The sequence below is a fragment of the Hemicordylus capensis genome, chromosome 4, assembly GCF_027244095.1.
Source record: "Hemicordylus capensis ecotype Gifberg chromosome 4, rHemCap1.1.pri, whole genome shotgun sequence".
Taxonomy (NCBI): domain Eukaryota; kingdom Metazoa; phylum Chordata; class Lepidosauria; order Squamata; family Cordylidae; genus Hemicordylus; species Hemicordylus capensis.
This window is the reverse complement of record NC_069660.1, coordinates 145,425,287-145,451,356: the sequence shown is the minus strand read 5'-3', so window position 1 is coordinate 145,451,356 and position 26,070 is coordinate 145,425,287.

Here is a 26,070-nt window from a genome sequence, read left to right as displayed (position 1 = left end):
TAGCTACAAATATACAGGTGTAATAAAAACCAATAAACAGAAAACAAGACAACTAAAATAGTCCAAAATGAGAATATCAAAAAGAGTAAAGCTGCAACTTAATCAAAATTAACTAAATAAAAGCCAGTCATTACTCTGGGAAGGCCCTTTGATATAAACACGTCTTTATCACCCAATCTATGCAAAGAGTAGAAACCAGTACAGCAAAAGCCCTACTTTGTGCTTGTCAATCTGCCAAAATTAATCTCTATTTGCTAATGCAAGTGAGTTAGGAATTATTAGCTTACATTTGTATTAATGATCTTGGGGGCGGCGGGGGCGGGTTTGTAGTATTTTTGGTTGCAAATTTTGTACACCAAGATTTTAGCTCCAGTTTAACATTCTAGTTTCAAACTTCATCCTCAAGCATGGAGATTGCATAACCAATTAAATAACAATTCTTTTCTTTTTAAAACTCAAAATCATAGGGCAGGACATGAATGACTGACATAAAAACAGAAAGCATTTTTAATTTACAAAGAAAAGAAAGGGAGAGAGAAAAAGACAAGACTGAGAATGAAAGTGACTCATTCATTAACTGTGGCCTATTATAGAAAAGTGTATATATAGAACTTTAATAATAGATTTTTTTAAATACTTCAGACTTTTAAATAATTTCCCAGTGTCAGTCTGACAAATGGCAGAGGACTTAAGGCCTAGAATGAAAGGGAAACATCCCCAGGCCACCGTAAGACACCACTTGTCTGGCTGCCTGCAATGTAGCAAGAGGACAGTGATAACACTGACCTCACTCACAGCATTGGAAGCCTTGGAACATGAACAGAGAGGCCCAGATTCACTATGCCCTGTCCTAAAATCAGGAACCAATAAGGTAAAGCAAGACAATGCTGCCAGACAGCTCAATTTTGGGGTAGGGAAGAAAGCACTCCTCTGTGTGATTGTGCTAACCATAGCCTGTGAGATCACGGTCTCCATTTTCTGTCTGGGTTTAGCAAGACTCACAGCTTGTCGCTAAGCCTGAGTAAAGCAATGTGCCCCAAGGTCAGAATAGCGAAGACGGAATGAGATGCCCCCACCCCTCTCTTTCACAAGAGAAGGCAATAACCGGCAAGCAGACTCTATTTCAAAAGGTGAATTAATCAGGAAAGGAATCCTCCCTTCCTCAAGAAATAAGCCAGCATGGTGTAGTGGTTAGAGTGCTGGACTAGGAACGGGGAGACCCGAGTAAAAATCCCCATTCATCCATGATACTTGCTGGATGACTCTGGACCAGTCACTTCTCTCTCAGTGTAACCTACTTCACAGGATTGTTGTGAGGAGAAACTTATGTATGTAGTACACTGCTCTGGGCTCCTTGGAAGAAGAGCAGGATATAAAATGTAAAATTAAAATTAAATTAAAAATTAAATAACTGTGGGAATCACACAGATAAGCAGCACATTTCTCAACTTGATCTGAATTTATTTATTTATTTATTTGATTTATTGATTAATTTCTACACCACCCGTCCATTAACAAAATGGAATAAAACCATTATGACACCAGTGTCATAATACTGCTCTTCTGAACAGTTGATTACTGCCTTTCCTCCCCACCCCACAATAATTACTTAGGTCAGAGTGTCAGTCCAGTAGCCAAGAGTCAGGACACACCAGAGATCATGCTCGGCCAGACAAGAGCCAGAGCAGGGGCGGAGCCACCATTGTATGAGTGGGTTCAAAGAACCCGGGCTGTGCCCCGTAGGGCTGGCACCCCAGCCACGCCCCCTGTGTCACATGTCAGACACAAGGGTTAAATTTTGCTCACAAACAGGGCCACACACCGCTTTTCCAAGCAAATTCCTGGCCAACGTGGTTAGCTCAGCACTGGCTTCTCAGCCTGGCCGGGAACTCATCTCCCTGCCTTTTAAAGCAGGGAAAGCCACTCTCAGCCACACTGCAAACACGGCGCTGGCCAGGAATTAGCTTGGAAATGGTGGATGCGGCCCCGTTTGCAAGCAAAACCTTGCCCTCTGCTTCTGACGTCCCATGCTGCAGGGGGCGTGGCTGGGGGTGCTGCCGGCAGTGGGCAGAACAGGGGCTGCCACTGGCCTCCCTACGCGCCTGAGCCAGGGGGTCAAACCTGCAGCCATGATTCAAGAATATGGCAAGGGTCACACTGAGCAGAAAGTCAAGAGACACAATAAGAATAAACAGAGCAGCACAAGGAAACCTTGATACGGAGGCAAGGAAGAATCCAAGGCTGGAAGTGATTGCATTTCCCCTGCTATTTATTTGTTTGTTTATTTATTTATTTATTTATTTATTTATTTATTTATTTATTTATTTGATTGCTAGAAGGAGAACCAATGACTGTTCTCAAAGGGTAAGGGCTCAAGGGCTGATTCAGTACAGCAAGTTACTACAAGGGGCAGCAGAACCCCAGCTTAGGCAGAACCTAAGTAATTATTGGAGGTGGAGAGGGAAGGCAATAATCAACTGTTCAGACAAGCAATATTATGACACTGGTGAGAGGAGCACTATTACAAAACTAGAGGTGGTGGCCAAACATGTTTGCAGTTTCAGCACAACGTTTACACCCCTGCTCTCCTCACATTTCAAACTGAATATTCTCCTGAGTGAACTTTTGTCTCAGCCTTAATACAAAGGCCGTCTGTAAAACTGGTTAGGGAGAAATGAAGATTCCAGCTAAAGGCCCTGCACTCTGACACTCTGAACTGACACTCTGGATCTTGACTGACTACTTGGTTTGACCTCTGGCATGTTCCTGGCTATTGACTTCCTTCAAGACCTCTGGGTCTCGACCATCTCTTGTGGTGTGACCTTTGGTGTGTTTTTGGCTCTTACGGTCCTGGCACTGGATTTACCCCTCCCCACCATCCTCGCCAGGGAACACTTCCTATGGCTCAACTTCTGAGAGTCCTCTAGGAATGACATGGCATCATACTATAACATTGTTCCATGGAGACTTATGGAGAAAAAATACTGGCCATTAGCCTCCTAGAGGACCAATGTCACCATCACTGCCACCAGTAGGTCACCCTTCACCTCCATTTCTCTCACTGAAATGCCCCACTATTTAGCCTCAGCCCCTTAGGAAAGCCCACCCCAACATCATCAAGAACTCGCCACGTGGTTTCGGCAGTCCTGAGTCCTAGCTTTGTCCTCTTTGCCAGCTGCATCAGATCTGAGTCTCTTAATCTCGTGGCACAAAAGGGCTTCTTAAAAAAAAAAATCATACGGATGATCTCACTTTATAGAAAGCTTCTATTCCCTCCCAATAAGTAATTACTTATAGGCATGTTTTAATTAGATTCAGTCACTGGTGGAAGCGCTGCTTGTAGTTTGCTGATGCTGCTATTTGTCAAAGCCTTACTGGTGTTTATTTCATTAAAACATAGTGTTCAGCAGTGAGGGCTGTGTTACTAAAATAGAATTTTATTTTATTTTTTAAGCAAGTGGTAGCTTAAAGATTGGCAACTGTTTATTATTCAACTTGTCAAATTATATTTTCTAGCTATATGTGTAAGTACTAGTTTTTGCTTGCACTTAAAATTCAATTTCAGGAGCAGCCAAGGGGTCTACCCGAATAACAGGAAACCAAGGCTTGGATCCAAATGTGCCTTCTGCAAGCAGAAGCCACTTCTCCTCATGTATTGTGGGGTTACCAATCTGAACCACTATTACAACTCTTCCCCATGCTGCATTGCATGCTATTCCTGAGGGTCTCCTGACTCTCAGAGGCACTTGGTGGAGGAGGGGGTAAGAACCTGCAACAAAAAAGGGAGCAGGAAAGCCAAGCTGCACATGCAGAATGCCATATGAGGTTCTTGTACTGAATCCCATTTATCATATCTAACAATGCTCTACAGTGACGGGCTGTGGTGCTGGGAAAGAGGCAGAGAATGTTGCATCATTTGTGGGAGGAGGAGGCTGATTCTCAGATTATCACTTAATGAGAAGGCTTTTTTAAATTCAAGCTCTTCACTGTGATTATTAGTCTTTGGAAGAATACAGTCAGTAACAGATGGAGCACATCAGATTTAAGTGGAAGGCAGTAGCAGCCAGTGAGGCCAGCTCAGGGGTGGTGGTGGTGGTGGTGAGGGTGGCATGAGATACTTAAAAAAATGCCAAACTTACCCACCACTGGAACCTGGCATCCTTAGACAACCTGCAGCAGCTAAACCAGCATCCTGCAGGGATGCTACTCTGTCCCTGCAGCTCAGCTGGCCTTCGTGCATGTGCAGCAGCCATTTGAGTGGTCAGCATGGTGAAATATTGCCATGCTTACCACTCGAATGGCCACTGCACATGCACAGAGCGGAAGGGGCATGTTAGCCTCCCCCGGGATGCTGAGTCGGCCACCCCAGTTCTGTAAGGATGCCAGGTGCCAGTGGTGGATAGGTTCGGCATTTTTAAAAGTTATCTCCTGCCTCCCTCACTGCCCCTCAGGGAGTTGGCCTCACCAGCCACTACTGAGAAAAGTGAGGAGAGAATTACAAAAGCAAACAAAGATGAGCCATTGATAAGGAACATTTCAGCCGGAGAAAGAAGAAATGCATCTGGAGAACACAAACATTGTGACGTATTGGAAGAAACCTATGACAAAGATATTGAGAAGGATAAACAATGCATCAAGCATGCATTAAAATGCATCAAGTATGGAAGTAGAAGCCAATGGAGAAAGAAAAATACAAAAGAAACAAGCAGCATCAACCATCTTAGCAGAAAAAATGAGAAGTGGCCGCATTCAGGGTATAGTCATAATACTCGAGCTTGGCACATTTTACTGGCATGTCAGACTTCAGTGTTAATAGCACCTACCTTCATGAAAGCCCCACTGAATGAATTTCATTTTTTAACAATGAATTTTAGAAGTTTGCATATTAAAAAAGAATGGCCTACTTTTAGGTATACCATGCTGCTAGCATAATATTAACCATTCAATTCAAAGGCTCATATCAGCAAGTGCAACATCCGTTAGCTCCAAACCATCCTTGAAGTGACCTTGGAGATTATTTTGTGATACTAATGGAATACTGCATAATTGGCACCCTTATCTAAGAATTGTGCAATTGAATACTGGCTAATTGTGGAAATAAATAGCTGGAGCTCAAGCAGCTGTGGTTTATTTGAAGATTTCCTCCCTCCTTTAACTTTATAATTTAGAAAAGGAGGCAATGTACACTACTTTCAAAATTAAAGTGAAACTGCACACTATTAAGGCAGTCTCTTCCTTTGGTGATACAAGGGAACAAAACATACACCCCTTTTCATACCCTGAGAAGAATCCATGGAATTAGAAAGAGTGATAAAGATTACACAATAGAGGTGCACAGTGTGTGTGTTGGCTTCTCCTTGTTTTCATGTCCAAAGGTCTTGTTTGTGTCTGTGTCTGTTCATAGAAATAGTGGCTGACATACAAAGAAAGATGCACCAGTGCAGCCTAACAGAACTTCCCAACTAGCAGCACTGATGCAGTGAGGAAGCAGCAAGTTTTGATACCCTCCACCTCCCCTGGAAGCCCTCCATGCCACCTGAAAATATGTCCCCAATGTCTGTGCAACTATAGGGGATATATTTTGGGGTGGCACAGAGAGCTTCCTACAAATGGGGAGGGCATCAAAAATGGCTGTTTCCCTGCTGCACCAGTGCAGTTAGTTGGGAAGTTCTGTAAGGCTGCTCTCTTGCTGCGCTGGTGCATCCTTGCTCTGTATGTCCACCAGTGTCCGTGTAGTCACAAAATTCATCTGTTTCTGTTCACTGATTCATTCAGATTCATTCTCATGGGTTTCAATGAGGGAATCAGCTCCACTCCTCCTGCCTATAACTTTGCAGCTTACCAGCCAATCCACATGAAACTGCAGGCATTTAAGAATCCTCCAAGGAATAATGCTTACTGAATTTCATATAGACCGCACCAAGGGGACTGGTTTTAGAGGGCATTAAGAGGGGTATATTACAGACACTATCTAACTACTATCTAATGGAAACAGAATTTTCTTTAAAGGACAGGAATGGCAGAGGAGCAACTAAGCAGCCCCCAAATATATGAAAAGAAACAAGGAACAGATGGCTGGGTGCAAGAATAGAAACCAAAGGGAACGAACAGACTCAAATAGACCCAAATACTGAAATGTATTGTTGTTCCCTCAGGACTGACCAGTAGTTGTTGTTGTTTATTTACAATCTTAGATCAAACATCAATATACGCAGAATATACACAGTAAAAAGAAAATAATGGAAACAAAGTCTAAAATGTCATCAAATATATAAAATCAGGAATCTTTGACAGTAACCGATTGCTGTGCTCTAGCTTCTCTTAGTTTGGTCAATGTGTAACAAAATTTAGCAACCGCCAGGGATATTGTTGGGTCCCTGTCTTCTAATAAGCATATAAGAATTGTCTCCACTGAGTGGCTTTGGAGATCTTTCAGATACTGAGATAAAAATAAATCTCTTTCATCTGTATAAAGTGGGCAGTGTAACAGTAAATGCGTCAGTGTTCCGGGAGCAGCTCCGCAAAGGCATAGTCTCTCCTCATAGGGTTTTCTCTCAAATTTCCCTACTAGCATCGCTGAGGGTAAAGCATTCAAGCGAGCTCTTGTAAACGCCCAGCGCAGCTTTGGTGAATAGATTGTATAGAAATAAGAGGCTGTGACCCAGTCTTTCTTAGTGCTTAGGAATTGTAGCGGCCTATTTACGGAGGCCCTTTCCTCCTGGAAATTTATGTCCCTAAGCCTTTGTTTGACTAGGGATCTTGCTGTTGACTCGCCCTGTTCTAACAATTGTACTGGGCAGAAGCCCATCTTCCGGAGTCTTTCCTCAACCATCATACACCAACGGGGTTGTGGGGTAGCGGCAAGGAGATGAGGTATAAGTCCTGCCGGGTAAAGATAAGTCTTAATCCAATACAGGATTATGAGCAGCCAGGCCCTGGTCTCCAATTTCCATAGCCCAATCTCCAGCCGTATTAAGGAGTTCGGGACACATTTTGGTACCCCCAATAGTGATCTCAGAAAGCCCGATTGTACTTTTTCTAAAGCTTGTAAGTCTTTTGGTGGTCTAACCTGAATCCCATATAGCAGCTGAGGTATCACTTTAGCCTGAAAGGCTTTATTAGCTGCCGGAATATAGCCACCACCTTGTGCCCAGAAAAATTTCCTGATTGCCATGGAAGATCGAGTGGCATTCAATTTAGCGGCACTGGTGTGCATAGAGGTACCACCATTAAACTGGAACACCACCCCCAGGTATCTGTAAGACTTCACCTGCTCCACTCTGGCACCAGCTATGGACCATCTAAAAACCCGTTGCTTCTTTGCAAATCTCACGATTTTAGTTTTGGTGTAGTTAATTTCCAGAAATTCCTCATTGCAGAACAAACTCAAGCATTCTAACGCTCTTTTTAGACCAACTCTGGTCTGTGACAATAAGGCTGTGTCATCTGCATACATCAGGATAGGTAAACACCTGTCCCCTATCTTTGGCGCATGAGTTTCAACTTGCCGTAGATGGGTGATTAGACCATTTACATAGAAATTGAAAAGAGCTGGGGCTAGTATGCATCCCTGCCGGACCCCCCTTTCTACAGGGATCTCTCTGGATAATTGGCCATTGTGGTCACATTTTACTCTCAGACTCGTGTTCTCGTAGAGTTTATATATTAGAGATAGCAATCTCTTGTCGATAGAAGAGTTTGCAAATTTCTCCCACAGAGCATCCCTGGATATTGAGTCAAAGGCACTCTTAAAGTCTATAAAGGCGACATATAACGGCGCCTTTCTGCCCTCAACGTATTTCTCTATTAAACTCTGGAGGACCAAACAGTGATCCATCACAGATCTTCCTTTTCTGAACCCCGCTTGTTCTTGTTCCAGGATGTTTTCTTTCTCCATCCAGTCCAACAATTTTGAGTTTAGATGTTTAGCGTATAGCTTACCAATTACGCTTAATAGACTTATGGGTCTATAATTCGACGGGTCATCAGACGGGCCTTTTTTGTGAATTGGAACGACAATTGCCTGTCCCCAGCCATTGGGCATATTTGTTGTTCGGTCTATATGAGTGAATATGGAGGCTAAGAGCGGAGCCCACCAGCTAACATTGGCCCTTAAGAAATCGGGGGGAATGTAGTCTTTCCCTGGAGATTTGCCTCTCTTTAGCTGTCCAATCAGATTCTCCACTTCTTCAGTGGTAACTGGAGGCCATACAGGCAATTCCTCCGGGGGGATGCTGGGCCGAGATGGAAAGGTTAAGTGTGCTTGTGGGGCAGCATAGATTTTGGTGAAATGATTTACCCATCTTTCCTCTGGCACTGGAATTTGTCTGGGGAACGAATTAACCCCGGATACTAAGCGCCAAAAACTTGCTTCATCCTTTTTATTAAGGGCCGTTATAAGTTCTGACCATTGTCTTTCTTTCAGGGCCTTCTTTTTGGCTTTAATCAGAGACTTGTAACTTCCCTTATATTGTTTGAATTTCGTGTCTAGAGATAAGGTATTATTTATTTTGCGGTCAGCCGAGAGTTGTAACAGTACTTTTTTCGCCTTTTTACAGTCCTGGTCAAACCAGGGTTTGTTATAAGATATGTGTGAGGCAGCCCTGACCCTGGCTTGAGTGCCTCTGACCAGAAAAGGGATAAGTAGGGAAATCAAGGCTTCGTAATTGACAATCACTTCAGTCTGAGACACCAACGCCCCTTCGGGGGCAGGTTCTTCACACCGTTTAATGCAGACTAGGGTTATTTTTTGGTGCTCCTCCATCCCCACTTCTGAATAACACCAGCTCGTGAGTCTAGCCTCCAACTCTGGGGACCACTTAATTCTCTGGGCCAAAACAGGGGGTTTCGTCTCTGGGTCATCCCTGCGGTTGAGTGAGGGTTCTATGACCCCCTCATTGGTTAGCCGGCAAGTGACCCTCAGAGGGAAATGGTCACTCTCTGGTCTTGGGATAACCTTCAGCTCTATTATTTTGTCTATCAGCCCTCTAGATACCATTACATAATCTATTATCGAGCGTTTTGTACTGAGAAAAAAGGTAAATTGGCCAGGGCAGTCTCCATTGACAGCTCCATTAAGAATATGGAGATCTAGTTTGTTAGCCAGCTGTATCAGCAGCCTGCCAGTAAAGTTACTGCCCTGGTCTAGCAGGATACGCGTTGATGCAAGAGGTACTCTCCCAGGTCATCTCAATCCCTGGATCATCCCAGGTCATCTCAATCCCTGGATAAATGCCCCACAGAAAAAATGGGCCTTGTTCATTGCATTTTAGCATTTGTTTCGAAATTGATGCATACGCCCATTACACATTCTAACCTCTGCAATGAAATCTAGTGTACAAATCAGGCTTGGCTCCCAACAGCCAGACTCACACTTGTCAACTGAGCTTGTTGGTGGCAGGCACTCATGCAGAGATGTTGCTTGCATGAACCATGTATCCATGTAGGGGTTTAATCACACTTTGCAAGATCATGGCAGTGTTTTCTAAGTGGCAACAATCAGATATTGCAATAGCCACATACACAGCCTTCATGGAAGGTGTCAGCTAAAAGAGGATCATCGAAAAAATGCATCATTGAAATAAAGCCAAAGACATATTAGAAGCACCTTTGCAGAAGTGTGCTAATGCACTCAAAAGCAACATAGGAGATGAAGCATCCCATTGGAAGGGCCTTATTTAAGTAAAATTTACATTCAGAGGTAAACCCCAAATGGGGATGTACTGGACACAGCCTGAAGGCATATTTAAATGTTATACTTGACTAGAAGCAGGCACACTATGAGGTTCAGAGAGCATCAGACCACTTCCAGCTTTTGAGGCCCCTAGCCATAACAAAGATAAAATGACTACATATGAAAGCAAAGTAAGGCACTAAAGCATCAATAGGTTTCTAAATTTGAGGCCCAAACCAAATGGCCCTCCTGGCTTCCTCTCCGATTGGCCCTGGCTAGAAGTGTCGCTGCCCCAGACCATGCACCAAGTCAAATGAAGCATAATGCACAAGTATAAAGCCGGATTCACAGTAACATTCACTGAATGCCTTTTAGGGCAGGAAAGGAGATGGATTAAGTTAAAGTCCCCCTCTGCCTTTTTGGATACTATGCCCAAATAATAGATCTTCAAATTAGGTAAATGTACATAATGAAGCCCAGAAACCCAGATACCCAACCTAGCTCCACCTTCTTGGCAATCTTTGTCTGCATCATATCTTTCATGCCTTGGATGGATTCAAGTTCTTAGACATCTTGAGTCTGCTTTCACCTGCGCGGGGATGCAAAACCCAAATTTTAACCCTCACATCAAATAGCAGGTGTCCACTCATCATGGGCAACATGACAAATATTTAAGCTGATCCACCAGCCACACTTGTGTTGAAGTCCTTGGTAGTAGTTCCTTTCACAAGGGCACTCCCAGACCACTTTTTGGATTGCTAACCACCAGCCCCTAGTTACTTGCCAAAATGGGCTTTGAAGCAGCTGGCAGCTGCTGTACAATCATGCACATTCATGCCTAAATGTTCAAGAGGTGCAAAGACACTTCCCTGCCATGTTAAATTCCTAGCAGATATGCTTAGAAGCTTCCCTTTAGGGGACAGCTTTGTATTTCAATTGTAGTTTTTAATCTTGAAAGCCACTTTGAGCTTTCTTTTGCAACTGGTACGGCAGTATGTAAATGTGAGTAAATACATAAATAAAATATTAATAAAATGCTGATCATTTGGTGAATATTATCATCACCAATTTACTATGTGGTAACTTAGCATGGTGGGCCTACAGCCCTGTGGGGAGCCTGTCCTCTGTTGCATCCAAGTGGCGAGGAGAATTTTGCCACACACCTAAACTGGATAATAAATTAAGGATAGTGGAACATCATACAATTTTCTTTACCACATGGGGAGTACAGAAGACTGGTTCCTCCTGTGGTTCAAAGTCACCTCTAGTTTGTCTATATTCACTAGAGTTGGCACCAACATTTGGGATTTCTCCTTAGGTGAAATGACTGAGATATCTTGAGGGAAGCCAAGAGAGTTTTAATAAGGCCTTGTACAATTTCTCAGGGGGCCTTTGCACAATTCTAGCAATCTCTCCAAGCCCACTGAACTCTCAGGAGGTGGCTGAACAAAATTTCCAGGGCCCAGGGATGAGCCATCAGTGTTCTCTACATTTCAGTGCCTTGTGAGAAAAAAATCAGACTAAATTATGCTGTATTAGAGAAGTCATGATTTTTATTATTTCACATAATCAACACAGGTTGTAGAATCCAGCTTTTCTTGGTACAAAATTTGGACTGCTGCGGCACAACATTTGAATAATTTTCAGACACACAGCAATGTTGAATTCCTTAAACAACAACCCCTAGTTTATTCAAAATACATGCTTTGAAGTTGTTAATATCTCACCTTCATGTCTTCAATGAGGAGCAATGTTCACAGAACACCATCCAATACATGGCACCCATTATTCGCTCTTGGAATAAGCAGATTTACTATCCGAATGGTGTACAACATGTCATAGCTGTAAATAATCTCCAGTCTATGGAAACAGGAAATAGCTTTGCTGGAAGCTGTCCATGTTTTGATTTGGTCTCTTGTTAGAGCGAACATTAATTCTTAAAGTAGAGATTGATGGCAGATTTGTCAGAAGTGATGTACTGAGGAAAGGAGAGCTTGACAGGGCTGTGCTATCAGTGTCTTTGTCACTGATATGCCAGAAATATAAGAAAAGGTAATTGAAATTGCATTATGGGGAGAGATGAAACCTGACTCAATGGATAGCCAATCTATCTATTCTATCTCTTTGACATTTATCAGTTTAATATGAGAAATGCAGTTAAATCTTTTTGGGTTTCTACTTTACATGGTGATTTTGTGGTCTAAGAAGAAAAATAAACAATTTAACTGGAAAATCTCCATGCTAAAGGCTGGCTTTATTTATTTTTATCAATTCATTTGAATGTCTGGTTACCCCGTCCCACAGGCTAAAGTTGCAAGTGACAAATCTATATGCCTAAGATATCAAATGAAAACTGATTTGAAGTGAATCAGAGAAACATATACAAATAAAAATCACTCCTGTGCCACCCCACCCCACACACCTCTAGAGCATGCATTCAGAATCAGTTAATGCTTGGGACACACAGGGAGTACTTGTGAGAATTCATAGGAGCTGTATATGCAGCTTGAATGATCTGCATAATTAAGGAAGCTTTTGAGGGGCATAAATGACAGGAGTCATGTAAGGGGTCAGGAGGAACCACAGTGCACTGGTAGAACTCATGCTTTGTATGCAGAAGGTCTCAGGTTCAATCCCTGGGATCTCCAGGCAGGGCAGGGAAAGGCCTCTGTCTAAAATTCTGCAGAGCCTCTGCCAGTCAGAATGGACAGTACTGATCTAAATAGACTAAGGGTCTGACAACTTCATACCTTCATATGTATGTGTATAGTTCCTATCTGGGAGTGTTCTCACAAATCACATTCCATGTGAGCACTAGCAAGCTGAGAGACCAGTGACACCCTCCCACATGCTCCCAAGGTCCTCATGGAGGGAGAGAGATTAGTATGAACTGGCCCAGAGCTGCTTATGCTTTGTATAAGTTTTGTATCTGTTTATTTCCAGATTCATATCCACCTTTCAGCTGGGCGCTTTCCAGATTACGCGCTACAACAGTGTCACTACTGTCCGTTAAGTATGCTTCCTTACTGCCTGTGTCCTGACAGCGCAGTCCCTGTGCTGTCAGCAAGCTGCTGTTCACATTTTCTGATGCCTTCTTTCGAGTTTTACGCTTGTGTTTTAGTCCTACAACGCTGCATGTGCGTCGCAAATAAATAGCTGCATTTCCCCGTTGTAGGAAGGTTGCACAAGCTATTTATGTTTTCAAAATGATCCTGCCAAGCTGAAGCATTTTACTGCTGAACAGCACGTAATCTGGGAAGCACCCCGTTTCCCCCATGGTGACTTATAGCTCTTTTAATAAAACACAGATTGTAAAGGAAAACTTTAACAATTCAACTTTAAGGGATTATTTTTCCTGACTTTTCTTTTCTTTTACAGAGAAGCTTTCATAAGTGGCTACAACTGTAAGAAGAAGACTGGGGAGAGAGGAGGAAGAGAGGAGGGGTATTTAATCCTTTCTCTTCCAGGCATCTGGCCACTCAAAATCATGCTACCCCAAGGTGCTTTCTTCTCCATGGGGCAAGAGAGAGAGAATTTCGAGGGAAGCCAAAAGCATTGCCATAAGACTAACAAAAAATTTCAGAGGGATTTTACATCTCCTGAATTATTCCCTCAGAATGTCACCTAAAGCAAAAGCTGAGGTGAAACACATTCTAGGTTTAACAGAATAAGGTGTGACTTTATGATGGTGCTTGGACACAGCCCCAGGACCTCCTGCTCTTCTGCTCCACTGCAGCAGTTCTTAGAACTGAGCTTCAAGGATCGTTCTTTTTACACATATCAAAGCATCCTCAGCATATGTTGTAATGTACAAACTATTGCCTCAGCCACCCACCCCCACTAGCTTTTGCCTCAAGCAAAGATATGTTGAAGCAGATAACATGTGTAATGAGCACGCAAATAACGAAATATTGAGACTTAGATTAATGGAATGAATTACGGCAAAGATGTTAATCTTGTTTCAATGATAAATGGTTTTATGAAGCCTACCTCACTCCTAGCCAACATATATTCATAACAGAATAAATATGAATATTGAGGGAAAACATCCCTTTAACATGATTACATTGAAGGGACTGTCGGATTGTAAAGCAAAGCAAATTAGCTTTCCCCCCATGCTGATCACTGTGTCTGCTAATTATAAGATCAGTGTCACTGACAATTTGGTTAGCATTTATACTACAGAAATGTACTTTTGAACCCTTAAGACAATGTGGAAATGTTTGTCAGTAAGGAAAAAGTGGGATATAAATTCTACATGTACAGCAAGCCCAAACTCTGAATCTAATCAAAACACTGAATCCACACACTACCAGTATTTGAAATTTGTGTTCTGAGCATGAATTCGATACTTGGCTTTTCACATGAACCATGACTCTAAGAATGGTTGTTGCTTCATGGTATATTTCAAATAGCTAGGAACAAACTAGTGCGGACTGATGTTTTCAAGAATGCATGAATTCAAAACTGTCACCTTACAATAGTAACTGCATTTATACTTCAGTATTTGATTATTCCTTTGATTATCCCATTCCTTTGCATACAGTTTATTGAATTTGATGAACTATCACTGAAACGGAAATTTCTCCAAAGTGAAATTGAAGGGAATTTCAGGGTTCTTTCTAAAGAGAAACATGGTGAGAATTTTCTCAGACAGTTTAGCCACATCCCAATAATAGACAAAATATATGCTTGTTGACCATGATCCCAAAGGACAATGGAATTCACAATGGGCCATACTCAGTTGTAGTCTCCTTCATAACACTAGGCCAAGGTTATGATTTTGCTAGCACCAATAGGCCGCTCTAGAGCAACACAGGAAACCCAGAATCTGGTTAAGTCTCTCTGTTTCAATAAAATCTATATATATATAGAGAGAGAGCAAGACAGAAGAATTCCAAATGGCAGTTTTGCATTTGTGGATGGTCACTTTTCCTGCAGATTCACCAAATGTTGTATGCAAGCATTATTTGATATTGCCATAAGAAATGGTAATTTGGTCTGACTTTTCCCAGGTTATGTTGTTGGGAGAGAGGGTGGTTAGCACTAGATTATTATCTTTCCTAATCTTTCCCAAACATAGCTGTATATTTTATCCTTGATAACCCTCATGTTTTTGCAGTCCTAGGCAGGCAAGAACAAATTTATCAAGTCCCTGGTGGGCTACTACACATGCCAGTAGGCTGCGTTAGGCTTGATGGGTCATGATTCATGAGTGCCTAGTGTAGTAGACAGAGCTTCAGACTTGATCATTGACAGAGATGAACTTTATTATGGATAAGGCATTGCCTTTTAATCTGATATTTCTTCAAAGATTTGTTGGGATTATAATATGGGATAACTCCATTCTGCCACCCATTCAAGAAGAACAGGCTCAGGGTGGGTTCTTATTTACATCCTTTTAAAACCCATACATTAATTCACAAAGCCATCTCTTCTTTATTTAACAAATGTCTTCTATTATATCTTAAACACTTGCATGGTCCTAGCTCAAATAATGCATTAAAATGGCTGGTTAAAAGACTTCACATCATCCAAATGCAGTGCAGAAGAATTATAGTTAAACATTTGGCATACAGCTTACCTCTAATTCCTGTATACATTATTTTGTTAATGTACATAATATTGTTGGCATAATTCATCCTGAAATAGGAAACTGAACAAAAGTAGGCCAAGTTGCAATCACAGAACAGTATATGAAAAAGAAATGGAAGCAGTGGCAAAGAAGAAGCTAGCTACTTATCCTCACTGTTTGTATTCTAGCTCCTGGAGTGAAATAAAATCAGTAACAATAATGGGGTGTGTGTGTGGATTAAAGCACCTGCCTAACATCCCTTTGTCCACCCCTGGACAATACAAGTGAAATCTCCCACAGTCTCAGAAGAGTCCTCTTTACCTAGTAGAAGACATACCCTTCACCAGCTTCATTTTCTTCCTCTATTTCCTGCTACATAGCTCCTTCTTAAATTGTTCTTCTGCAAGGCACATTATGGAGTTATTCACACATACATGCAAATTTGAGCTAAGGGAGCCCAGCCCGGTGTTGCATGTACGTGGGAACCACCTGGATCAGGCTGATCCTGGCAACACAATGGCAGCAAACCCACCTATTTAGGCCACCCTTTAAAATGAGGTTAAGGGACCGAGCACTCCCTTAATCTCATTTTTTTTGCTCAAGTGTCAGCAAAAACAACCAAGGAGGGGAGGGGGTATCCCTATAATGCGTATCCCCACTCGTGTGGTATCCCCACTCACACAGTGCATTATTGGAGCTCTGGGGGGCGGGGTGACCCCCGGAGCTTCTGGGAGCAACAACTGCTCATCTGGGTGGGCAATCCACTCGCCCAGGGAAGGGGAGATGATTGTCTGCAGGGAAGGCAGGTTTAACCTACCTTCCCCATGTTGGGGAAGAATGGCAGTTCAGTCCCCAAATAGCAAAGCAAAACCAGTTGGGTGAGAAAGCAGCAAAGAAAGAGGTCTTGAGGCAGCTCTTTAGTACTTAAGAACTCCAATGATTTATTTAAAGAAACTGGAAGAACAAAGAGAGGAGGAGTCCAGCACTTTTATCCATGACCCTACACCACCACCCCCAGTGGTCACTATGACACACTGCAGCTGAGAGCTGATGCTGCCATGGTCCTAGCTCCAATACTCCTTCTCATCAGCTCATGCTGCTGTCTATAAATCCCTACTTCTCTCTCAAGGATTTGAAATTTTTATATAATCCCTTCAGAGTTTCTCACATATTATTTGCATTTTATTCATCTCTTAGATGGACTAAGATTGGGTCACTCATTGCCAAGCAAATCATTCCTGATGCCTTTTCATCTGCTCTGTCCCACTCTTTCTGCTCCTTTCCTGCATCTGTAGGATGTTGGGTGTGCAGAACACTGCCAAGTCCATGACTCCTGAGGAGCATCTCCATCTTGAAAGACCAGAGCTCAAACTCAGATCTGGGCAATTTTTTAATTGTCTGGAATCTTTGTACAGTCTCCATTTTCAAAGCATTTCCTTTTCCTTTGCTTTCTATTTAACTCTTTAGGCTTTTCTCTTTTATTTACTGGCTTCTGGGCCCATAATCCTTTGTAGGGGAAGAATATAAGTTCAGTCCCCGAACAGCAAAGCAAAACCAGTTTGGTGAGAAAGCAGCAAAGCAAGAGGTCTTGAGGCAGCTCTTTAGTATTGAAGAATACAAGGATTTATTTAAAGAAAAGGTTACAAACATACATGAAAAAGCCTGCAGCTTAATTTTAGCTGTAGCTCATGGCTAAAGAGAGACCAAAACAGCCATCTCTGGAGAGACAAAATGGAGAGTAACTCTGGAAGAACAGAGAGGGGAGGAGCTCAGCGTTTTTATCCATTATCCCAATCCTCTCCCCGCAGTGGTCACTATGAGACACTGAAGCTGAGATCTGATGCTGCCAGGGTCCTAGCTACAACACCCCAAAGCCTGCCCACAAGCCCTTCTCTCTGCTCACGAGAAGAGGCTCTATGTATAAGCAGCTCAGGCCAAAATTGGAGGTTATGGTTGTCATGCGGCTGCCACTGAAAGAAGCTACCTGCATTTCATTCTTCCCTTGCCATCCCATGAGGTCTATAATACAGACAACATCATACAACAAATTTTCCTTCCTACTCCACTTACAAACATATGAAACTGCCTTTTACTGTGTCAGACCACTGGTCCATCTAATACAGTGATTCTCAAACTTGGGTCCTCAGGTGTTATTGGACTTCAACTCCCATAATCCCCAACCAAAGGCCACTGAGGCTGGGGATTATGGGAGTTGAAGTCCAATAACACCTGAGGACCCAAGTTTGAGAATCCCTGATCTAATAGATTGGGGCTGTTCACATGACCATGTGCACAGTTGGGCAGGGGAGGAAGGCAGGGTTCAACTTACCTCCCCCCAGCAACCACTCATGGTCTGGGCAGTGCACAAGCCACATGGCCAGTGCTGTCTGGAGCAGCACAGATGGCTCTCCACACTGCTCCTGGCAGTGTTGGTAAACAGAGGCTGGGACTTGTTGTTCCGGCCTCCAGGAATGCCCCAATGCACTTCATGACAATTGCAGTGAAGTGAGGGATTCCTCCAAGAGACAGGTATTCTAGGCACCTGTCTCTGTGTAGGGCAGGGCTGGAAGCAGCATGGCTTGCACATGAGCAGCAAGCCCAGGTTAAGGGAGAGCTCGCTCCCTTTACCTTGCCTAGCAGTCAGGCTAAAAAGCTGGGTTAGGTGGCGCTGGCCCGCCAGGATTGGGCCTGATTTCAACAAAAGTTTCCAAAGTGGTTTACATAGAGAAATAATACATAAACACGGATCCCAGCCCCAAAGGGCTCACAATCTAAAAAAGAAACATAAGATAGACACCAGCAACAGTCACTGGAGGGGTACTGTGCTGGGGGTGGATAGGGCTAGTTGCTCTCCCCCTGCTAATAAAGAGAATATCATACCAGTGGTATGATTTTTCCTTCCCAATGACTGCATCTCAAACCACTCTTATTAATATTTAGATGGATCAAGTAGATAGAAAACATGAATCATTTCTGACATGATATCCCGCTCATGATTTCAGGCAGTCTGGAAATGTAAGAATGAAGACATATAAGCTTTGATCCAGATAATGCAAGTACTAAAGCTTTTATTGATTAATCTGCCAATTAAGTAGATTAAAGCTTGCAGGCTGAACATATACATGGACCTCTGCTTCTAATTATTTCCCTAAATTCTAATTAATAGTTAAATATTGCTCTGCATTCACCATTCCAGGAGTCTAAGCAAGAATGCACTTGTGAGAGGACTCTAGCTCAGAGCAGGTCTTAAACTGGTGATTCCAGGATGTGAGGCAGGGATAGTTTGCCCACCAGCCACCTGGCAATAAGAGGGACCTGCAGGGAGATGTGGCATGCCAGTGAAGAAAGCCTCTGTCCCAGTAAGCCAGAGTGGTATAAATGCTTCCAGGTCAAGCTTGCTCATCAATCTGAGCAACTAGAAGACCTGTCCTTGTTGAACTATCAATGACACCAATCTCTCATATCCTCTGCATGTGCTTCATTCTTTTGTTGACATCACAGAACTCTAGGGTCTGATGGGAGGTATATCCTAAGAGAAGCTGCTTCCAATCCTTACTTCTGACATACCTGCCAAAATTTCAGAATGAGAAAAAACCACCACCCACTGGGCTGGCATCTGTGCATAGGTAATAGATGACAAGCCAAAACAACCATCCGAAGCTAAGGAGGGTCAGACCAGATTATTATTTGGATGGGATGCCATCTGAGAAAACCAGGTGCTGTAGGCTTGTAGATTCCTGCACTGGCCAGAGATGATCTCTGTGCTCCCTTCTAAACCATGAGATTCTATGATTCTATATCTAAAGGGGCAATCTTCATATAGGTCCAGCAAAAGAAGGCATCTAAAGAATGGGACTGAAGCAGTGTTTGTAACTGTAAGAAGAATAATCATCTTATAAACCCATTAAAAAAAAAACACCCAAATAATGAGTGACAACTAATTGGGGTTTGAACAGAGCTTGTCACTGACCAGTGCCACTTAAGAAAGAGCTTTCCCCCCTTCCTACAAGTTTTTCTATATAGCAGATTTTGCTCTCTAGATTAGGACAGTGGTTGGCAACCAATCAGTACAGCTGTAGTTCTTGAAGATATTGATTTTAAATGTCATCACTGCACAGATACTGATTCTCAAACCAGTTTGTTCTGCTTTTGCTCCAGTTGAAGTATGACCTTCTGAAGACTTTCCCAAGAATCTTCTAACATTCTAATTCTTCTTAAGAATTCTATAGATGCCTTCACACAGAGTATTACTGCATGGAATGAGTAGCAGACTGAGAGACCTGGAGCTTTGCAAATTGAGAGAGGGCTTGAAACTATGGCTGTCCAGTAGCTGGAACTTTTATTTTGGATAGATGATGCCAGAATGATCAATCCTGACATCCTCTGGAGCCACGGCAGGTGTCTCTGTGAAACATTGGTACTGCATAAACTCCATACATATAGTATTTTCTCTGCTCTTTGGCAATACAATCCCTCCAAAAGGGCCTCTGTCAGTGAGTAGCTCAGACTTTCTCTTCCTATAGGATCAAGCACAAGTGCTGCCTTCAGTACTGGGTCATTAAATGGGAATTTTGTCTTCATATACAGCAGTTCTGATAAAATCTCCTAGCCTTGGCACAGAACCTGTCAAGATCCTGCTTTTTGATCAGCTGTGATGCAGCAAAGTCTATAAACAAGTCTCGCTCTGAAAGTTTTTTTGTAGGGATATCAAGAGACAATATATCGTCTTTGTGCTCAAGTATGACTGCTAGTTTAATGAAATATCCTAAATGGCCTACATATAGTTTCATGATGACAGGATGTAGTCTGTGGATTATTGGTTCCTCATGTGGAAGCAATGTATTTAAGTTCTCAACGTGGGGTGTAACTGCATGCAGAAACAGAACATACAGTTTGCAGATTGTATACAGATAGGATGACTATACCTGCTAGTCTACTTTCTCAGGTTCCTCCCATTTTCTGGTGTTTGGATGGAATGGGCTTTTATCATCACCACAGTATGATAAGAAGTAGCATTTGAGGCCACCCCAAATTCTTGTACCCTCTTCAGTGTGCAAGACTTCTTCAGCATGTTTTAGGACCCTTCAGACTCACAAAATGGAAATGTCTTCTATGAGAAGTTCTTTTCTTTTGGCATTTCCCCCCCAAATGAAAATAGACATTAATAAGTAATTCATGTGGGTCAAATGAAAGAGCCTTAGCCCCATGTTTTGCTGCAAGATGTGCTAAAAGGCATGGGCAGGCAACACCAGAAATCTTTCCATCAGTTCATTTCTTCTGTAGATGTCTCAGGACTCCATTGTGCTGCCCAATCATTACAGAGGCATTGTCTGAGGCAAAAGCAGCACAGTTCTCTAGGCTGAAACAGAGAGACATTTTTCAATAGCTGCTACAACATTTTCAGCATCTGTATGGCTTATTGTAGGCATATCAAGAAAATGAGTCCTAACTAAGCCCTCTGAATCCTGGAAAGAACTTGTCATCCTTGACAGAACTGCCATCTGTACTTAGGGGAAAGTATTTCTTTAATTCACTAGAACTTGATAATAAGCACTTTTGGATGGCACCTATGCTCTCTTTTCCAATGCAGTGGATAAGGTGACTGGCTTTTGTCCATCCGCATGCAAATCTCCAGGCTATTTCACTTTGTAAAAACATTCTGCCTACCAGTTTAGTGAAACTGTTATTCACAGAAAACAGCAAATTTTGTTGCAGTGAAAAATCCTGGAAAAGTACTTCTGCCTTCACTGCCTTGTCTGTCACTAGGTTGGGTGGATTAAACCAAGTGCTCATCAGTGCTTGGGAGGGCTTTAAGCTCTTTTGACTTTCTGCATTTGTCCTGCGCTTCACAGCTGGTATATGCTGTTTCACATCTTGAATCCCACCGTGGGATACCGAGAAGTCACAGGCACATGTTGAACAGAAAGCATAAGTCTTCCCTTTCCTAGATGTCTTTAAGAATCCCCTGCCATCTGAAGAATATGAGGATTGGGAATTGAATGTGGTTTCACAATGTTTTTGCTTTGATTTCACCTTTGGCATGCTGGTGTTGCGGGGGCTTAAACATAAACTTGAAGAGTGGTTTTCAAAGCAATGAGGATAACGCTCCCTAGTAAAATACCTCTCCTATTTCAGGGATATGGGGAAAGTCAGTGGTCTCTCACATAAAATATGACTCTACTCTGTAGGGATCATAATATGAACCGGGGAAACAGCCCTGAAAGGAAAAGCCCATCTCTGAAACCAGACCTTATTCTGTGGATATATTGATAATATGAACTGGGGAAAGGCAAAGCCCACACTCTTGAACCAGACCCTAATATGGACTCAGAAAATAGATCTGAGAGGCAAACTTTCCACTCTTAAACCAGACCCTATTCTGGTTTATTGATAATATGAACTATATTGATAATGTGAACTGGGGAAACAGCCCTGAAAGGCAAAGCCTGCGCTCTGAAACCAAACCCTATTCTGTAGGGTTTACAATATAAATTGAAGAAATTGTTATGAAGCAAAGTCAGTGCTCTCTCTCATGAAATCAGACCCTGTAGGAATCATAATATAAACTTGAGAATAGCTTTGAAAAGCAAATGCTCACTCAAATGAAATCAGACCCTATTCTACAGGGAATATGAATGGGTGAAATAGCTCTGAAAAGCAGAGTCTGTGCTCTCAAAGGAAATCAGATCCTATTCTGTATAAACCAGAGAGCACTCAGAAAAGCAGTCTGTGAAATCAGACCCTATAGGGATGAAACTGGAGAAGAAATAGCTCTGAAAAGCAAATGCGCTCTCATATGAAATCTGCCTCTATTCTTCAGAGAATATAGGAGAAATAGCCCTGAAAAGCAAAGTCAGCACTCTCTCAAAATAAATTGGGCCTAGAAAACTGAAGAAATCAAGCAACAGCTCTCTCCCTTTCAGAGTCTTCATAGTGTGCCTCATAGGTAGGGGTTTTATAGGACCAGATCTGGCTACCGCCCTCTGGGAGGAGGCTTTGAGCTGCACATTACCAGAGCCTCCTATTCCTTCTCTCTCCTCTTCCTTCCTCATTCTTGCAAGAGGGGACTTAGGACTCTCACAATACTTCTGATGAGATCCAGGATCTCGTTGGCAGATGGAGCCAGAGGGGGAAGGAGAAGGTGGACCAGCCATGGGGGAGAAATGCGATTTTTGCAGGGATCCCAGTGAGGCTGGGAACAAAAACAAAAACCATGGCTGTCCAAGGACAAATGGGGAAGTTGATAGGTATGTTCTGATCTTGTTTACATCATTTTCTCTACAATATGGTTGCTTTCTTTTTTACTTTGGAAAAACCACTTATTCTAAGAATGGATGGATTTTTCTTTCTTTTTCTTTTTCAACACAGCCAGAAATAGCTCTACAGTTTATTTAGCATTGCATTGTTTTCCTAATTGCAAAACTGCACTTCAGCTGTTTTCCCCCACTACTGCTACAATAAATTACACATACCTTTAAAACATCAACTTAAATGTAAAGAACTAAAAATAAAAAGTGCTTTATTTGAAAGTTTGAATGTTGCAGGCAGTTCATCTTCTTTTTCATTCCTTTTAAAATTATTATTATTTTAAATAAAATGTTGGCTCTGTAGAATGTGAGAAAATGGCACCAGTAGATGAGATGGTGAGGGAGATATGATCATACCTCCCAGTTGTTGGGTTTTTAAAAGCATCAGGGTGTGTGTGAATTGGATCATGTGGCTAATTCAAAAACAAACTGAGTGTGGAATAATCTACCACCCCCACCCCCAACAGTGTGGGACTAACAAAGGCCAGGTTCAGACATCAAAGTCCTTTCCTGTGCCTTGACTGGGCGACACACCCTGGCTCAAGGACAGAAGCAGTGCAACCTGTTTCATCTCCATCATTGTCAACCCAAAGGGTCAGGGCAACTTGGGCTTCACCCCCCACCCCACCCCGCACCAAGCCGCACAGCCTTGAAGGTTTGTGAAGCCCTGGAGCAGGTGTCATGGCAAATAGAAGTCCCGGAGCTGCGAAGCCTCTGAGGACTGATTGACCACTCCACTCTTTCCAACTGCCTAAGGGTGCTCACCAATCTCAAACCCTTCTACAGCTCCACCTAAGCACAGAGGAAGTGTGACTCGGTTGGTCCTTTTGGATCTCTTGGCAGCTTTCAGTACTACTGACCATAGTATCCTTCTGGAACATCTGAGAGAGTTGGGGGTGGGAGGCAGTGCTTTGCAGTGGTTCTGCTCCTACCTTTTGGGCAGATTCCTGATGTTGTCACTTGAAGACTCTTGAAAATGCGTTGCTCTTGAAAATGCAAGAAAATTTCTTGCTCTTGAAATGTGAGCTTTTGTATGGTTCCATACCAGGTTCCATACTATCCCCAATGCTTTTTAACATCTACATGAAGCCGCTGGGAGAGATCATCCAGAGATTTGGTGCAGGGTGTTATCAGTATGCTGATGATATCCAAATCTATTTCTCTATGTCAGCATCATCAGGAAAAGGCATAAGCTCCCTAAATGCCTGCCTGGAGGCAGTAAGGGGTTGGATGAGGGATAATAAACTGAGACTGAAGCCAGATAAGACAGAGGTACTTATTGTGTGGGGTCAGAACTCTGAAGACTATTTTGATCTGCCAGTTCTGGAGGGGGGTCACACTTAGGAACAGGTACACAACCTGGGAATGCTTCGGGATCCACACTTCTCCCTGGAATCTCAGGTTGAGGCAGTGGCCAGATGTGCCTTCTCTCAGCTTCAGTTGATACACCAGCTGTGTCCATTTCTTGAGATGAGTGACTTAGTACAATGGTACATATGCTGATAACTTCCAGACTTGACTATTACAATGCGCTCTCAATGGGGCTGCCTTTGTATGTTGTCCGGAAACTGCAGTTGGTGGGAGAATGTGGGAGCCAGGTTGGTCTCTGAGTCATCTTGGAAAGACCATATGACTCCTGGATTGAAAGAGCTACACTGGCTGCCAATACGTTTCTGGACAAAATACAAGGTGCTGGTCATAACCTATAGAGCCCTAAACTGCTTAGACCTTGGGTATTATAGAGAACGTCTTCTTCGCCATGAGAAGAAGACCATCGCCTGTTGAGATCATCTGGAGAGGTTCATCTGCAGTTGCCATGGGCTTATCTGGTGGCCACACAGGGACAGGCCTTCTCCTTTGCTGCCCTGAGACTCTGGAATGTCTTGGGGCAGCAAATGTTCCCTGTTGAAATAAGAGCCTCCCCATCTCTTACAACTTTAAAAAAGTACCTAAAGACATTTCTCTTCACCCAAGCTTTTTCATTTGACTGTGGTTTTAAATTGTTTTAAGGTTTTTATTGTTGGTGTTTTGGCTTGTTCTATGTTGAGAATGTTCCACTATAAATTTTACAGTAGAAAAGTATATGTGATGCTCAGTTTTGCCAGACTTAGTTTTGCCAGAATTTCAGGGCAGAGTCTTGTGCAGTCTTTGAAATAGACTTCCAGTGTCATAGAGGGTCTCCTGATCTGAGCAAAAAGGCACAGTTTTAGAGTGGTGATTCTCTTTTTTAAACGGGGGTGGGGGAGCAACTGACCTTATCCATCCTCAGCACACCATCCCTCCAGTGGCTGTCGCCACTGGAAGGATGTCTATCTTGGGTTTCTTTTTTAGATTGTGAGCCCTTTAGGGACAGGGAGCCATTTTATTTATTTATATCTATGTAAACAGCTTTGGGAACTTTTGTTGCAAAGCGGTATATAAATATTCATCATACTGTATTCATATTCTTATAATACTGAGCCTTGCCAGGGGCTTTCTATTTTGGCACTTTTTAAAAATCCAGATAAAGAGGACAATCATTCGTTAGCATTCATCAATTTAAAAAATGCTAACCAACTAATAAGGTTAGCGGAACCACAATTTTTTTAAAAAGTGAAATAAAATATGGTTTAAAGAGGTTGATGTCAGAGAGGAGAGCTGGTCTTGTGGTAGCAAGCAAGACTTGTCCCCTTAGCTAAGCAGGGTCCACCCTGGTTGCATATGAATGGGAGACTTGATGTGTGAGCACTGTAAGATATCCCCCTCAGGGGATGGAGCCACTCGGGGAAGAGCAGAAGGTTCCAAGTTCCCTCCCTGGCTTCTCCAAGATAGAGCTGAGAGAGATGCCTGAAAAATTGGAGAAGCCGCTGCCAGTCTGTGAAGACAATACTGAGCTAGATAGATCAACTCAGTATATGGCAGCTTCCTATGTTCCTATGTGGTCCTCTTGTCATGAATAGACTTGTGTTTCACATCATCGTCCCCCATCCTGATCTGAGTACACTGCCTTGTGTTCAAAATCCCAGGTGATGTATGATAGCACAGTGGGAGGATTTCCTTCATGATCAGAATGTAAATATCATGTCATGATGGGGATGTCATTAAATAATATTTAGATCATCTTTCTTTGTGAAGCAAAGGATTATAATCCTACAACACTGGGGAGAAGTTAGGACAATGATGTAGAACTCTTCAAAAAGAAATGTTTCTCAGCAAGGAAACAAAGCCAAGCTTCCAGGATCTGCTTCACATATTACTTTTTCTAACACCAAGATTACTGTCCACCTTAGAAAATAAATGTGTGCCTTGTATGGAATGTGTGACTGTTTCCTCCCACCCACGTACACATACAGACTCCTTGACTATGATGCTCATATCCAGGGCAAACCTGTGACTCTCTCTGTCATGTATACATTATAGGATACATAAATCCTATAAAGAAATTAAATGAAACTAGCTCATAGTGTTCCTCCTATGGGATTGTACGCTAAACTAGTACTTGCTGAATTGGGAATGGAAAGTCATGCACTATTTCA